Genomic DNA, 15,800 nt, shown 5'->3' with positions numbered 1-15,800 from the left:
AGTGCAACTTTGCTTCCGCCGTTTTTTTCCCCAACATTTGAGGCTTTAATGAAACAAATTGGTTACACATGTATCATTCAAAGTATTTTCGATCGCTGGCCACTACTTTCACCCATATTTCGGGCAGTGTAAGAATCTCGTGTCGAAAAAATTGTTCATCTTTTGAAGCGATCCAAGCATCGATCCAATTTGTGACTTCTTCATGAGATCGGAAGTTTTGGTCAGCCGGGCCATGCGCCATTGATCTAAACAGGCGATACGCAGAGGGAGCAATGTCTGGAGAATACGGCGGGTGGGGTAGGACTTCCCACTTTAACGTTTCCAAGTACGTTTTGACCTCTTTTGCAACATGGGGTCGAGCGTTGTCGTGCTGCAAAATCACTTTATCGTGCCTCTCACTGTACTGCGGCCATTTGTCTTTTAATGCTCTGTTCAAAGGTATTAATTGCGTTCGATAACGAGCACCTGTGATTGCTTCACTTGGTTTTAACACGACGCCGAGCTGGTCCCACAAAATGCTCAAAATGGTTCAAATGGCTCTGAGTACTATGGCACTTAACATCTGAGGTCATCAGTCCCCTAGAACTTAGAACTACTTAAACCTAACTAACCTAAGGACAGCACACACATGCATGCCCGATGCAGGATTTGAACCTGCGACCGTAGAGGTCGCGTGGTTCCAGACTGAAGCGCCTAGAAGCGCTCGGCCACACCGGCCGGAAAAAAAAATTACCAAGCATGATCTTGGAGCCGTAAATATTCAGTTTGGCCGTCGACGTGGAAGCATGGCCGGGATATCTTCATGATTTTTTGCGTTTAGGATTATCGTAATGAACACATTTTTCGTGCCAGGTCACAATGCGATGCAAAAATCCCTTCCGTTTTTTCCTCTGAAGCAACTGTTCACAAACACACAAACGCCGTTCAACGTTTCTTCGTTTCAGCTCACACGGGACCAAAGTTCCTTCTTTCTGGATCATGCCAATAGTCTTGAGACGGTTTGAAATGACTTGCTGTGTCACTTCCACTAATCGTGCCAATTCTCCTTGAGTTTGACACGAGTCTTCACTCAGCAACGTCTCCAATTCTGCATCTTCGAAAACATTCTCTCTCCTACCACTATGACGGTCTACCACGTTAAAATCATCTTTCTTGAAGCATTGAAACCACTCATGACACGTTCTTTCACTAATAGCGTCCTTGCCATATGTACTTGAGATGAGAGCATTCGGTGAGACTCTGGCGCTGATTTATTCATACTGAAACAAAACAGTATCCCCTTCCGTAAATAACGAGAATTAGGCTCGTAAACTGACATTTTCAATCAAGAACAACTTTATGATGCAGACACAAATCGACTAGTGTTTGAATGAGGTTACGTTGATCGAAGTCCAAGCTAACTGCCTGACGTCTGCGATCTCTTTCTTTAGACCGCTACTTACCTTTGTCGCCACCTATCGGCGAACGGCGGAAGCAAAGTTGCACACCTTGTACTTTCGTAACCATTCTCCTAATGTCATAGAACAATTTGGAGACTAAATTTTACGGGACAGATCTGACAAAAATATAAAGCATGCGTAATCATATAGGCACGTTTATCAATTCTATTTACTAAGGTCCCGCGCATACATATTTCAATGGAATGCTTTATTTCGCATAACAAAAGAGATATTGGGCGAATTTTCGTAGTACCGAGTAGCAGGAACAAGAAGTAAGTCGAAATAGAGCTTTATATTAGCGATGGATTTTTCCTTGCACTTGCGAGCTAATATTGGTAACCTTTTGTCCTGCTGACTATTGGACGGGACCAATTTAAAGCAAATTACGAAAACAGGTGTTCAAACTCGATACCACAACAAGAATTGCGGAATCTACTTTCGCTATCAATAAAGGATAGGAGAGAAAAACTGTGTTTCATGCTCGCCACAACAAATGCTTTTCGACTCATTTAGCTTAAATTAGGAGAAATTTTTTATTGTTAAATATCCGACATGTTCCGTTTGAAGCCACTGATCAGTTTTAACAGTGCATTAGTTGGTTGAGCCCACTTCTTTAATATACATGGCTAAATATCCTGCAGAAGTCAATGTATCACCAGCGGCGCAGTGGGCCCAAAATGGCGGCCACTGGAAAGTTGGCCGTACTTTCCCTATACAGCCCTTTTACGTCTAGTGGAACTCCTGCAGAACTGCTTTCTGGTGCAGAGCGGTTGCGTGGCATGTAAGCAGCCCGTGACGTTGTTGTGTCATATGGGTTGCCGGCCGTACAGGCGGAAAGCCGCAACATGCCAGTGTACACCGATAATATCTGTTACAAAGAACTTGAATGACGTTCTGCGATAACAAGGGAAAGAGTTCAGGCACGGACAATCCATTCGGCTCATGTTTGGTAGGTGCCGTTAATACAGAGGACGATTCAGCTGCCCCTACCGATGTTGTTTAATGCAACCCGCAATGTTATATCTGGCCTTCAAATACCACATGCGTGATTTTCATATTGTCTTACTCACTGCTCACGAACTATTAGCCCTACAGAAAAAAAATGAACAGAAACTTTTTGTACTTATGTACTGGGATACGTTTTCGCTAGACGCCTAGATTCAGAGTTGGTCAAGAAAAATTTGACCTTCAGATGCTTCCCCACTCCCACACTCAGCCCCCTCTGGTCAGGATTTTTAGTATAATTTTCAAGGCACTCCTTCTCACCACTGTATAAAAATTTGCGACTGCTCGAATTATTTCTCACATTCGACCTATTTACGTCTTCATTGACTATCATTATTACGCCACCGGCTTAGTAGAGCACTCATAAATTGAAAATTCGCGTTTATGTAAATTTTACCTAACAATTTTATGAACTTTAACAGCATAAATTAAACAATTACATTATTGTATTCGTCAGGGCTTATCACTAAGGGACTATTGAGGTTGTAAAGGTAAAGTATGAATCAAACTGCCAACGTAATTAGTTTTAGCGTAAGGTTTACAAAAGTCGTTTTCCTTTCATCTCATTTAAATGGATAATGTTAAAGAAGTAGCCGACTATGCTGATGGCTTCATAGCCGAATCAATAAAGACCAAAGAAGGCCGAATACCAGGAACAGTTCATGCTGTCGGAAATTTTTGTGCAGTGGTAGGAGGGAGTTCCACCAACAACATACTAGAAAAATGACAGCTGAGGGATGAGTGTGAGGGGTGAAGGCGCGTTTGAAGATCATTTTTGTACATTTTTCTTCAATAACTCGAAAACCTGGCGTCCAGAGAAAATGTGTCCCAGTACACAATTGAACTAGTTTAAATTGCCTACAAAAAGCTCCTGTTAATTTTTTTCTGTAGGATTAATGGTTTGCGAGCAGCGAGAGAGATAATATGAAAATCTGACGCATGGTTTTGAAGGCAAGATGTAACACTGTGGATTGTATAAGACAACGTCGGTAGGGACAGCTGAATCGTCCTGTATTTGCTTCGAATGTTTTTAACTTTCATCCGTCTAGTAGCCGGCCGCTGTGGCCGAGCGGTTCTAGGCGATTCAGTCTGAAACCACGCGACTTCTACAGTCGCAGGTTCGAATCCTGCCTCGGGAATGGATGTGTGTAATGTCCTTAGATTAGTTAGGTTTAAGTAGTTCTAAGTTCTAGGGGACTGATGACCTCAGATGTTAAGTCCCATAGTGCTCAGAGCCATTTGAACCAACCCGTCTAGTTGTCCAACTGAATGTATCATAACTGAAATGTGCTCGTTATCGCTGTCCTGGATCAGGGTCGAAATGAAATGTACGTGACGTTTGGTTCTGTCTGCTGTACGTAGTATGCAATCCGTCTTTAATTACATCATCAAAACTGTGTTAGACATGCGAGTGCAGTTCTCCTTATACATCAGTTAAATAACAGATGCCAATATCTGAGTATAAGCTGAATGATCAGAAGGTTTGCACACTGTATTGCAAATGGAACACCGTCAAAATATCAAAAACACACAATAAATTCAGATAAAATGGCTATATTTTTTTTAGAGGGTCACCCAACCAGTATCAGTAGGACAATACTGTGGTTCTGAGATTCAAATTAAGTCTCAGTTTAATAAGTTAGTTATTTATTCGAATGTCTCGACACATAACTCATTAAAATAGCAGAGAATAAGTTTCCAAGCGAGTGGACATAAAGTCCAGTAGAACAGACTGAGAAATTGCTCCATCACAATGAGCACAAAGCCACCTAAAATATTGGAACACGAAACTCTGTAGAAGCTCGGTTTCAACAAGAATGGCACTTTAACACTGTGAGGAGGTACCTTATTTACGTGAAAGATTTCTCGGGAAACACTGCAAGCGTTCCTGACTGTTGTTCGCAAGTGCAAAGTAAACGAGTCCAAGACCCACGAAACAATACAGCTAATCTCGGTAACTGGCGGCAACAAGAGTGCGCCCCAATCGGCGCCAGAACCAGAAGCCTCCATTCCTCCGTGACAGAGGCGCAAATGGATGTAGTTAAACATATTCACGATTGTCGGGCCTAATTGAAGCAGAAACGCGAGATGTCCGAGCTAACGAAAAGGGTTGATCAGCCACTGTAGAGTTATGAGTTGTTTTAACTGCGTACTTCTTTGTGATTCTTCTTTACCAAACCCCATTCAATTTTGAGTGTCTCCATTGCGCATTTCAGCGTAACTGATATCCCTGGCCTCAATTGTATTTAATTTGTTTGTATCTTTATCGACCCCCAGACACGGTCATCAACCATCTTATCATTAAAGAACCTGATAATAGTTAGGAATTTCGCTTCACAGTTGTGAAAACCCAGTATGAATATTTTACCATCCTGTATGTAATTTTGTTAACATTGCTATGTCATGAAGTCATACTTAGAATAAAAATAAACCTTAATAACGAAAATCTAAGATTTTCATTTTTTGCTCACATGTAGTTACGCCTGAACCCGTACTCCAATTTCTGTTAGCGATAACGTTTCCGTTGCAGGGAGCGTAATGGAGCTGACATTGAGATCATTGTCTGATTACAATCACTGTCCGTACTGCTGCATTCTTCTGAACTCTGCATATGTGCGATGGTATCTTTCTACCTTGCAGGCAGTAGGTTCAACAACAAATTCCCAAAACACTCACAGAATGTCCTTGTGCAACTGTGGTAGGAAGACAGATGAGAACCAGTCTCACACGTGTTAGACGGCATCCTTTCGTTGATTATTCAGTCTTTTTGTCATGCTCACCTCCCCCTTGGCAGTTTCCTCCCGGAGATCAAAGTGGGGGCTATTCCGGAATCTTTTGCCAATGAAGAGATCATCATGACATCTTTTCAATTACAGACCACATGTCCTGTCGATCCACTTATGTGTCTTTGATGTAGTGATCTCCATTGCCTACTGAATCGTCATCCCGTTTATCATTGCTGATTCTTCCGCCTTTAGGGACAGTTTCCCACCCCAAGGGCAAGAGAGTGATCGTCCTCTCTATCCGTTCCTCCGCCCTCTTTGACAAGGCCGTTGGCTAAATGCGGGGTGACTTCCTATGCCGGAAGTCTTAGACCGCCACTTCTGATGATTTTTATTCAAGATCTAAGCGGTGGTGGTGTGCGAACCCGGTATTGATGATGTTTAGATTACTAATCAAAGACGCTGCCGCTTGACCAAGGCTGAAACTGTTGTTAATAGTTATGTTACAAGCCTCCTTCGAGTCATTATATATTCCGTTCGACTGATCTAGATTATTTGCCGTCTCTGACAGAATTAGAAAGTCATCGGTGCACCTCAAAGCTTTTATGAAACCTTTACGTGATGACTGCAGTGAAATGAAGGACTTGAAACAGAAGGAGAAGTTAGCAATCTGTATATTGAGCAAGCAAAAAAGGTAAACAGTGTCATATACAGATGGAGCACATATATCTGACGGGTTGCTATTCAACTATAACGTATCAGTATGCACCACAAAAACACACACACACACACACACACACACACACACACACACACACACATACATACATACATACAAAACAGACCCACCACGAAGGACTCATCTGAAGTGGACGGAAATCGGTAGATGTGACATGCAAATGTACAGGCAAACACATGATTACAATTTCAGAAAAAATGGTAGTTAATTCCCGAGAAAGAGCTTCACAAATTAAGCAAGTGAATAACGCGTTGGTCCACCTCTGGCCTCATTTAAGAAGTTATTCGGTTTGGAATTGATTGACAGATTTGTTGTATGTCCTCTTGAGGGTTATCGTACCAAATTTTGTCCAGTTGGTGCGTTACATCATCAAAATACGGAACTGGTTGGAAGGCCCTACGCACAATGCTCCAAATGTTCTCAATTTTGGAGAGATCCGGCGAGCTTGCTGGCCAAGTTAGGTTTTGAAAAGCACGAAGACAAGCAGTAGAACCTCTATCATGTGCGAGTGGGCATTGTCTTAGACCGGGATGGCTTATCATGAAAGACGACAAAACGGAGTGTAGAGTATCGTCGATATAGGGCTCCACTGTAATGGTGCCAGGTATGACGACAAAAGGTTCGAAAATGGTTCTGAGCACTATGGGACTCAACATCTGAGGTCATCAGTACCATAGAACTTATAACTACTTAAACCTAACTAACCTAAGGACATCACACACATCCATGCCCGAGGCAGGATTCGAACCTGCGACCGTAACGGTCGAGCGGTTCCAGACTGAAGCGCATAGAACCGCTCGGTCTCAGCGGCCGGCACGACAAAAGGGGTCCTGCTATGAAATGCAGTGGCATCCCCAGCGATCACTCCTGGTTGTCGGGGCGCATGGCGGGTTACAGTCAGGTTGGTATCCCACCACTGCCTGGGGCGTCTCCAGTCATGTCTTGGCTGTTCATCGGGACTCAGTTGGACGCCGGACTTATCACTGTACACAATTACACTCCAGTCAGTGAGATTCCAGGTCCAGCGACCAACAAAGACGTGTATGGAGAGGCGCCACTCATATGATCCGACAACCAGGAGTAATGGTCTGGTGTCTGTTCTGTTGCCCTTCGTGGCAAGCCATCCTGGATTTACATTCCAGCAAGATAATGTCTGCCAGCACACGACGAGGGTTTCTACTGCTTGTCTTCGTGGTTACCAGACCATACCTTGGCCAGCAATATCGCCAGACCTCTCCACAGCTGAAAATGTTGGGAGCTTTAAGGGCAGCACTCTCCAAACATCTCGAGATTTTGATGAACTAACGCGCCAGTCGGACAGAATTTGGCTCTTAATCCCTCAGGAGGACATACAACAACTCTGACAATCATTGTCAAGCCAAATAATTGCTTGCATGTAGGCCGGAAGTGGAGCAACCGTTATTCACTTGTTCATTTGTGAATCTCTTTCTCTTGAATAAATCAGTCAATATTCCTGAAATTATTATAATTCGCTTATCTGCACTTGTACATCACATCTACCGACTTCCATCCCATTCGGATAATTCCTTCGTGGTGCGTCATCTCTTTTCATTTTTATTTATTTTTTATTTTTTGTCTTTGATTGTATATTATAAAACCGAACGAAACCGGTAATCGTTATAATCACAAATGCGACTACAGGCCTGAAAAAATATATTAAAACTCGAAGATTTCAATTCTTCTCCCCGATTTTTAATTATCGTTCCAAATTCCTCCTTGGTTTCCTTTGAGCTTTCTTCTTATACAGACTGAGTAATATCTGGGACGAGCTGCACCCCTCTCTCAGTTCCTCGTTATAATCTGCTTCCCTTTCACATCCTTCGACTCGTAAAAACATTCCGGTTTATGTACAAGTTGCACAGAACCTTTTGGTCTCCGTGTCTTATCTCTACAACCATTAGTATTTCAAAGAGTGTATTCCAGTCAGAATTGTACGTAAGTCGTTCCAAAGGTGGGGACTGAACCTCTCAGGTGGATTTTGAAGTCTTAACAAAAAAGATAGCTTTGTAATTATGTTCTGCTTCTTTTCCATCCCTATCAGCCTTGCTTCCAATTAGGCAAAATCTTGCCAATAAAAAACGATACATAAGGTAGCACATTCTAATAAAAGCTAATATAAAGCATGTTACGGTATTTCCTTGCGTAATTTATACTCTGCTTTGAACTGAAATAATAAAAAATTGTCTGCACGCAAAAAATATCGAATAACGATTCGTTGCTTGAGAATTCAGTTGTTGTGCCTTTTGATACTGTGCCACGTTTACCACCTCCAGATGCACAATATCGTACTTGCGTCAGTAAGATCTTCAGAAGAAAAATGAAAACCCGCAAAAAATACCACAGTCATAGAATAGCATCTAGTTTCTTTCGAAATCTGAATCCATGTCTTCAATGAGAAATTGCTTACTGCTCTTCAAGTGCTACTTTCTGTTCACCATGACAGTTGACACGAGGGTTAACACTTTGATTTTGTATTCCGGAGAAACAGGATTCCAATTCTCGTTCAACAATCATAGTTGAAACTTTGTGGCATCCTTAAATCACTTGAGACGAATTCCAGGATGGTTCCGTCACTAAAATCGCGGCAGTTTTCCTCTCCCGTCCTCGCCTAACCGAGCCACAGCGCAGTCACTACTGACCTTAATGTCGACGAGACCCGGAAACGTTAACCTCCCTCGGCCACACGATGAGCGCGTGCGCAGCGAGACGTGATCAGTGCCACACGCATCTACGAAAACATGTTTGTTCCCAATGAACAGCGTTTCATCATTTCCGACCTGTTCAGTCTTGGTAAATTATTTAACGGAGTCACGTCCGTGTTTACAAACAGCTGACGTGTCCGCAGAACCATCTGAAAACGTAGATCACAGAGAGTTAAACCCGATCTGATTACTAAATGAACACACTGAGAAACAGAAAAAAGTATTTTAGTTACGATGGGGTCCACAGCAGGTTAAATTTTTTTAATGACAGAACTATGGCATTCAAAAAACACTGTCGTTACTGACATTAAAATATCCTTTTATTCTGCAGTCATAACTATTGTACAGTTGCGGCTGAGTAGCCATTTTCAATCTCTGAAATGCATACCAGATGTAACACTACTAAAGGAAAAATATAAAGCAACCATTGGTTGTTTAGTCTACAGAATAAAAAGTAAAATTAAAGAGAAGTTATGCTGTATGGTGTAGCCCGTCAAAAGAGCATATTTGGACTACAACCGAAACTTGCGTTGGTCGTACATTGTTAAAATTAGTTTTGCTTCCAAGAATGCTGTAAAATACAAGTACACGTAAAAAGTAGTCAGAATACAATAGGAGACAATGTCACATAGTAACATATATCACTACGTTCAAAGTAAACAACATAGTTTGTACTTTAAATGAGAATAAACGGAGACTGCATCTTATTCGTCTTGTACGTGTTATAGCATAGCATGTAAAATAATAATAGTGATATACAAATGATACACTTGATTAATACTGTGCAGAATTGAATCCAAATGTTTCATCATTGTTTATAATCGTGAGGAGGAAATGGAAAGCTGTGTACGAGCTTGTCTTCTTTGTTAAACTGAATTATGTAAAACAAATTATCAAATAAATTTATCAGATTTCATTAATATAATAGCAGAGATATTCATCTTTCTTCCGCTTCTCGCCATTCAGTCGTGTATATGAACAAAGATTACTTAAATTTATGTTACAAATAGAGTATATCCTACCTCTCAGGTTTAGGAGGTGGCCACGAGATGTTAGCTTTATGTTCCATATAGCATTTGTAAGATTAAGCCTAATGATCTGGGTCGATTCATGTTACATCGGTATTACACATTTATATGCAAATGTGGCAACGTCTTTATTTGTTACCAAAAAACTTATATATGGATAACAGAAATGCTACAGAATAGAAGGAATTGCCAAAGAGACACACTTTTAGTTTATTTCCAAATTTAACTTAACTTCTGCCAGACATTTTGTATTATGGGGTAAATCATTAAAAATCTTGGTAGCAGCAGTGTACACTCATTTTTGTGCTATAAACAATCTTAATGTGAACTAATGGATATCGTTTTTCCTTCTGGTATTGTAATTATGTACATAATTGTTCCTTCTGAATTGTAGAAGGATTATTTACAACAAACTCATAAGGGAATGAATATTCTGTGAAGCAGTAGTCAGAATGGCTAACCTCATAAGCAGATATCTACAAGAGGACTGGGGATGAGCCGGCCGGAGTGGCCGAGCGGTTCTAGGCGCTACAGTCTGGAGCAGCGCGACCGCTACGGTCGAAGGTTCGAATCCTGCTTCGTGTATGGATGTGTGTGATGTCCTTAGGTTAGTTAGGTTTGAGTAGTTCTAAGTTCTAGGGGACTTATGACCTCAGAAGTTGAGTCCCATAGTGCTCAGAGCCATTTGAACCATTGGGGGTGAGCACCACTTATTATTCCTACAGAACAGTTTTAAGCAATGAAACCTTTCTTTGTTAAAGATGAGCTACCTCATACCATTATTGCTTACGGCATTATTGAAAGAAAAGAGGCAGAATATGTCAACTTACTGTTTTGTCTCTCCCCAAGATTTTCAATGATCTGAAGTGCATATTTGGCTGAAATGAGTTGCTTTGGGAGTTTTAGTTTAAATTGTCACCTGTATAGACACCTAACATTTTTGAAGCTTCCACCTTGACTATTATTTCCTCGCCGTGTGTCACATTTAGCATTTGCGTAGTACTTCTAGATGTGCAGTGTTGTACTGAACATGTTTTGTCTTTTTAAGACTGAGTGAGAGCATGTGCTCAAAATTACTCAATTATATTTTAAGAATATTATTTACCATTTCTTTCTTTGTGTATATGTGTTTGGATTGATTACAATACTAGTATCACCTGCTGGAATAACTAATTGTACTTGTTATATATTTGTTGGAAGGTCGTTTATACATCTGAGAAGACCTTAGGTTCAGCCTTGTAGAACCTTATAAGTGATTTCTCTCCAGTCAGAAGAATCTTCCCTTCTTATATCGGTTCCATTGTTAGGTACAACTTTCGGCATTCTTTTGGTTAGATATGACATCTGTTGGTTGACTATACCATCACTTCCTAAAATCCTGAATTTGTCTGAGAGGATATTTTGATTCGACAGACGATTGCCTTAGAGAGGGTACAGAAAACACCGGGAGATGTTATTTTCACAAATAATAAAATATTCCGGGCTGTTATGCCGTAGTCTAATTCCCGGCTGGGTCGGAGATTTTCTCCGCTCAGGGACTGGGTATTGTGTTCTCCTCATTATCATTTCATCATCATCAGTGGAAGGCAACGGGAAACCACGACTGGAATCACTTCCCTAGACGCTCATGCGGTGGACCTCTCTGAAGAGGCTTCCCCCATGACAGGACCTGCCGTAAGGCAGAACACAACGTCCGTCCTACCACATTTACGTTCCATGTCACAAACGTTGCTCAGTGTGACGATAATGAGCTTCCACGGCAGCCTGGAAGTTTCTGCAGATGCCATTTCACAATTATTGGTAGCACTTTTTGGACGGTGGGTCACGGAATGTTCAGCTGTCATGGCACAGCCCGCGCTCTGCTTGAAGATTTGAAGATCAAACATTGCGTCCTGCATTCTCAGCCGTTACAACAGTAACTTCGGCGACAGTTAGTGGCGCAGTTGGCCGTCTGCATGTCCTAGGAGCAATCCCCAAATCGCCTGTTAGTTTAAACTTCCGAACCATGTTTCCAACTCCGGTGCGGAAAGAGGACCTCTCCGTATTCCTTTAATGCGTCGATGCTCGAGAAGAGTAGCAGCACTATGCTGCTGTTTTGATACAACAGCTTTACGAGTAAAGAAAAAAAAATGGTTCTGAGCACTATGGGACTTAACTTCTGAGGTCATCAGTCCCCTAGAACTTAGAACTACTTAAACCTAACTAACCTAAGAACATCACACACAACCATGCCCGAGGCAGGATTCGAACCTGCGACCGTAGCGGTCTCGCGGTTCCAGACTGTAGCGCCTAGAACCGCTCGGCCACACCGGCCGGCTACGAGTAAAGCCCTGCTCACCTTGTTCAGGTCAACGTTGACTGGCTGTAACTGTAATGCACACTGATGCATGTGGTGGTGGTAAGTCTCTATGGGACCAGACTGCTGAGTCATCGGTCCCTAGGCTTACACACTACTTAAGCTATCTTACGCTAAGGACAAGACACACACCGATGCCCGAGGGAGGAGTCGATTCTCCGCCTCCGAAGGGTGGGGGGAGGAGGGGGGGGGGCGGGGCAGCCGCGCCAACCGTGGCAGGGCGCCCCTGACTGCGCAGTTACCCCGCGCCGCTGATGCATGTGCTTCAACTCCACGGCGCCGTACCAGTACCGAAACCTAACGGCCAAGCCATTGTGCATCGCGCCGTCTGAACATCATTCCTGTAAAGATGAGCACCCATATGATAAACAGTTTCCGTCTACATTGGCTTAAGTAGCGAAAGTTCAGTTATAACTACCCTGTACTACACAGTAGGAAGAATATATTAAATTCGTAGGTATTTTGAATACATGCATGATGCGAAATTCAGTACGCAGAACTGCCACCTCTGCCGCCTCAGCTATAGCTGTAGCCCAGCTGATCAGCCGCCCGGAGTGCCCGAGCGGTTCTAGGCACTTCAGTCTGGAACAGCGCGACCGCTACGGCCGCAGGTTCGAATCCTGCCTCGGGTATGGATGTGTGTGATGTCCTTAGGTTGGTTAGGTTTAAGTAGTTCTACGTTCTAGGGGACTGATGACATCAGATGCTATGTCCCATAGTGCTCAGAGCCATTTGAACCATTTTTGAACCCAGCTGGTCATCGAGTTGTAACACTACCGCCCTGCTCGGACGTAGGTTAGCTCTATAAAGCCTGTACTGTAATAAGTTCACGGGCTTCACCTTATAAACAAGGATTTTAGTACATTAGTTGACCGCGTGTACCTAATAGAAGCAAAATCGGACTTATCTTCAGTCAATAACTACAGTGATGCATCAAGCAAATGTACAGTATAATTATTCTTTCGCATGGACAAGAAGTACACACAGTAGATGCTACCTATAACTAACAATTCGGTCGCCAGCCTACTTAGGCAATTAGTGAGTTTTTCCTTGTACAAGTGGGTGCATGTACAAGCATAGTAACACGTAGTAATGATGCGTTATATGGCAAAGTTTGGAACCCGAAAAATCCACTGAACTAAAGTTTTCTCTTTTTGGTACTAATTTGGACGAGCTACATTTACACAACATCACACAGTAATGATTACTACGAACTGCATTTCGTATGTTGAGCAGACTGAAATCGGGCATAGATTGCCCTAGCGTCGACAATCTTAAAAGTACACACACAATATCACTATGAATAATGGAAAAACACTAATACATTTAGGATTAATATAGAATTTAGCTTTACTGGTCAAATCTGATCAGTACACATCAAGGTTTGAACGAATGGACAAGAGCAAAGGGGGGGGCCCTGAAACTGTTATAGTCGTTATACTGAAACTATCTAGTACTGAAGGCAAATTAACACACAAAATTATCAATCTCTGGATAACTACTCTTTTGTTCTTTACCAATATTTGCAACAGCACACAGAACTATAGATTCCTTTATGGCATAGATTAATCTGCTGATAATTTTCATTAACACAAACATTAAACTTTCAGTTTAGGATACTCGGATTGCACAATACGAGGTAAGGATCCTGTCTAGGTCAGTGATCAGGATAAGTCATGGCTAAAGCAATTCTGGTAAAAGTCACGTTACTATTGAACCATTAGAAACAGTTTCGACACTGGTCCACACAGATACACTTCTAAAGATGAAATAAATGTTTGACCTGTGCAAGTCGGTGCGGCGGATGGCGGGCAGCGAGATAGCGGGCAGCACGGCACACATGCAAGCACGGCTAAGGCTCACACAACATCGGCACTTTCCATCTTCTTAGCGTCGTAATCTTTCCAATTTTGTGCCTCAGAATATAGCCATGCCAAGTAGTTGTCGGAATCGGTTCATCCGAGGCTCAATGGAATCCACTTTTCCTGGGTAGCCTCCTCGGTACAGTACGTGTACTTCCGACTGTTGCTCGCCTCCGACTGTTTTACTGAGCCCGTTGTGTCGAACCGCGCCCAGTGTGCGTTTTCCCGCCTCGTCTGCCTCCACCTTTTCCCGCTCCCCTACAGGTAGGGTATTCACCACAGGTTTTCTACTACACATATCCTAATGCATTACCTACGTATGGACCAAGTGTATAAATTACAATTTTCACATCTTACAATAGTTTTAACATTAAATACACTTTCCTTTGATTACCACATTATTTGAAATCTAACATAAATAATATTCGTTTCAAAAGTTACTCACAGTTTCTTTAACATGACACGAAAAGAATCGAAAAAGAAATTCAACACATTGCTATTATTAATTTATCTAAATTCATAAAGAAAAAAATTATTATACGTATAATTCTCGTTACAGAGTGATTCCACGCTACTTTAGCAAGGTGTCACAGCTCATCAATAGAAGTGACTGCCGAGTGGTGGCATGCTAGTCTCTTGACAATTAGTACTCACATATTTTCCATGGATAAGATGTCCAGAGAACACGCATGGTAACAGTCGAGGGAAAGTCTAAAATACGCCCTTGCGTTAGCTTATTTGAAGATAACACCACAGAAACCTCGACAATTCGCTCGAGCCGGCCGCGCGGGATTAGCCGAGTGGTCTAGGGCGCTGCAGTCGTGGACTGTGCGGCTGGTCCCGGCGGAGGTTCGAGTCCTCCTTCGGGTATGGGTGTGTGTCTTTGTGCTTAGGATAATTTAGGTTAAGTATGTGTAAGCTTAGGGACTGATGACCTTAGCAGTTAAGTCCCATAAGATTTCACACACATTTGAACATTTGAACAATTCGCTCGAGCCGTCGGCCTAAAGCTTGCAGTCAAATTACCGGCTACGCGTTCCAGAGGTGCCTATGTACCCAGTGACACCACATAACAACTCTCCAGTATCAGGGCCCCATGACGATGACGTTCACACGTGGTCTACGGGTAGCATCTTTGGCGTAACTAAGACGTCCTGGGTCCCGGATCCTAATCCAGCCAATGGTTAAATTTGAATAAAAATCATCAGCAATTGTTGCCGAGGACTTCCGGCGTATGACGTCACGATCGCTCTGCCAACGTCCTTGTCAAAGAGGGCGGTGGAACTGACCGAGGTTCATGGCACTGTCTTGCCCTTGGAGTGGGAAACTACACCTAAAGGCGGAAGAATCAACAGTAATCGACGGCATGGCTGTGCAGAAGGCTATGGAAACATTTGCATTAAAGATACCCAATGTGTTTCCACAGGACATGTGGCCTGTAATTGAAACAGCGTCTTGATGATCTCTTCATTGGCAAATGATTCCGAATTAATCTCCCATTCGGATCTCCGTGAGAGGACTGCCGAAGGTAAAGTGACAATGAGAAAAAGATGGAATAACGAATGATGGGATAACGTTCTACCAGTCGGAGCTTGGAATTTCAGACGTTTGAACATAATAGGAAGGATAGGATATCTGTAAAAGGATATACAAAGGTTGAATCTAGATATAGTGGGGGTCAATGAAGTGAAATGGAAAGAAGACAAGGATTTCTGGTGAGATGAGCACATGGTAATACCAGTAAAAATAGTATAACGCGAGTAGGTTTCGTTATGAATAGGAAGGTAGGGCAGAGAGTGAGTTACTATGAACAGTTCAGTGATAGGCTTGTTCTGATCAGAATCGAAAGCAAACTAACATCGACAACGATAGTTCAGGTATAATACCACCGCCGCAAGACGAAGGTGAAGAGATAGAGAAAGCAT

The 15,800-nt window shown here is 42.4% G+C and overlaps 1 protein-coding gene across 1 annotated transcript in view; it reads left to right on the top strand.

Annotated features, from left to right (window-relative positions):
* Positions 1–15,800, top strand: part of LOC124775175 (sodium/hydrogen exchanger 9B2-like) — a 168,809-nt gene that overhangs the window by 32,056 nt on the left and 120,953 nt on the right. The gene's annotated exons all lie outside the window — the stretch shown is intronic.

The sequence above is a fragment of the Schistocerca piceifrons genome, chromosome 2 (genome assembly GCF_021461385.2).
Source record: "Schistocerca piceifrons isolate TAMUIC-IGC-003096 chromosome 2, iqSchPice1.1, whole genome shotgun sequence".
NCBI lineage: Eukaryota > Metazoa > Arthropoda > Insecta > Orthoptera > Acrididae > Schistocerca > Schistocerca piceifrons.
The sequence above is the reverse complement of the archived record's forward strand: the minus strand, read 5'-3'. Positions and strand labels throughout refer to the sequence as shown.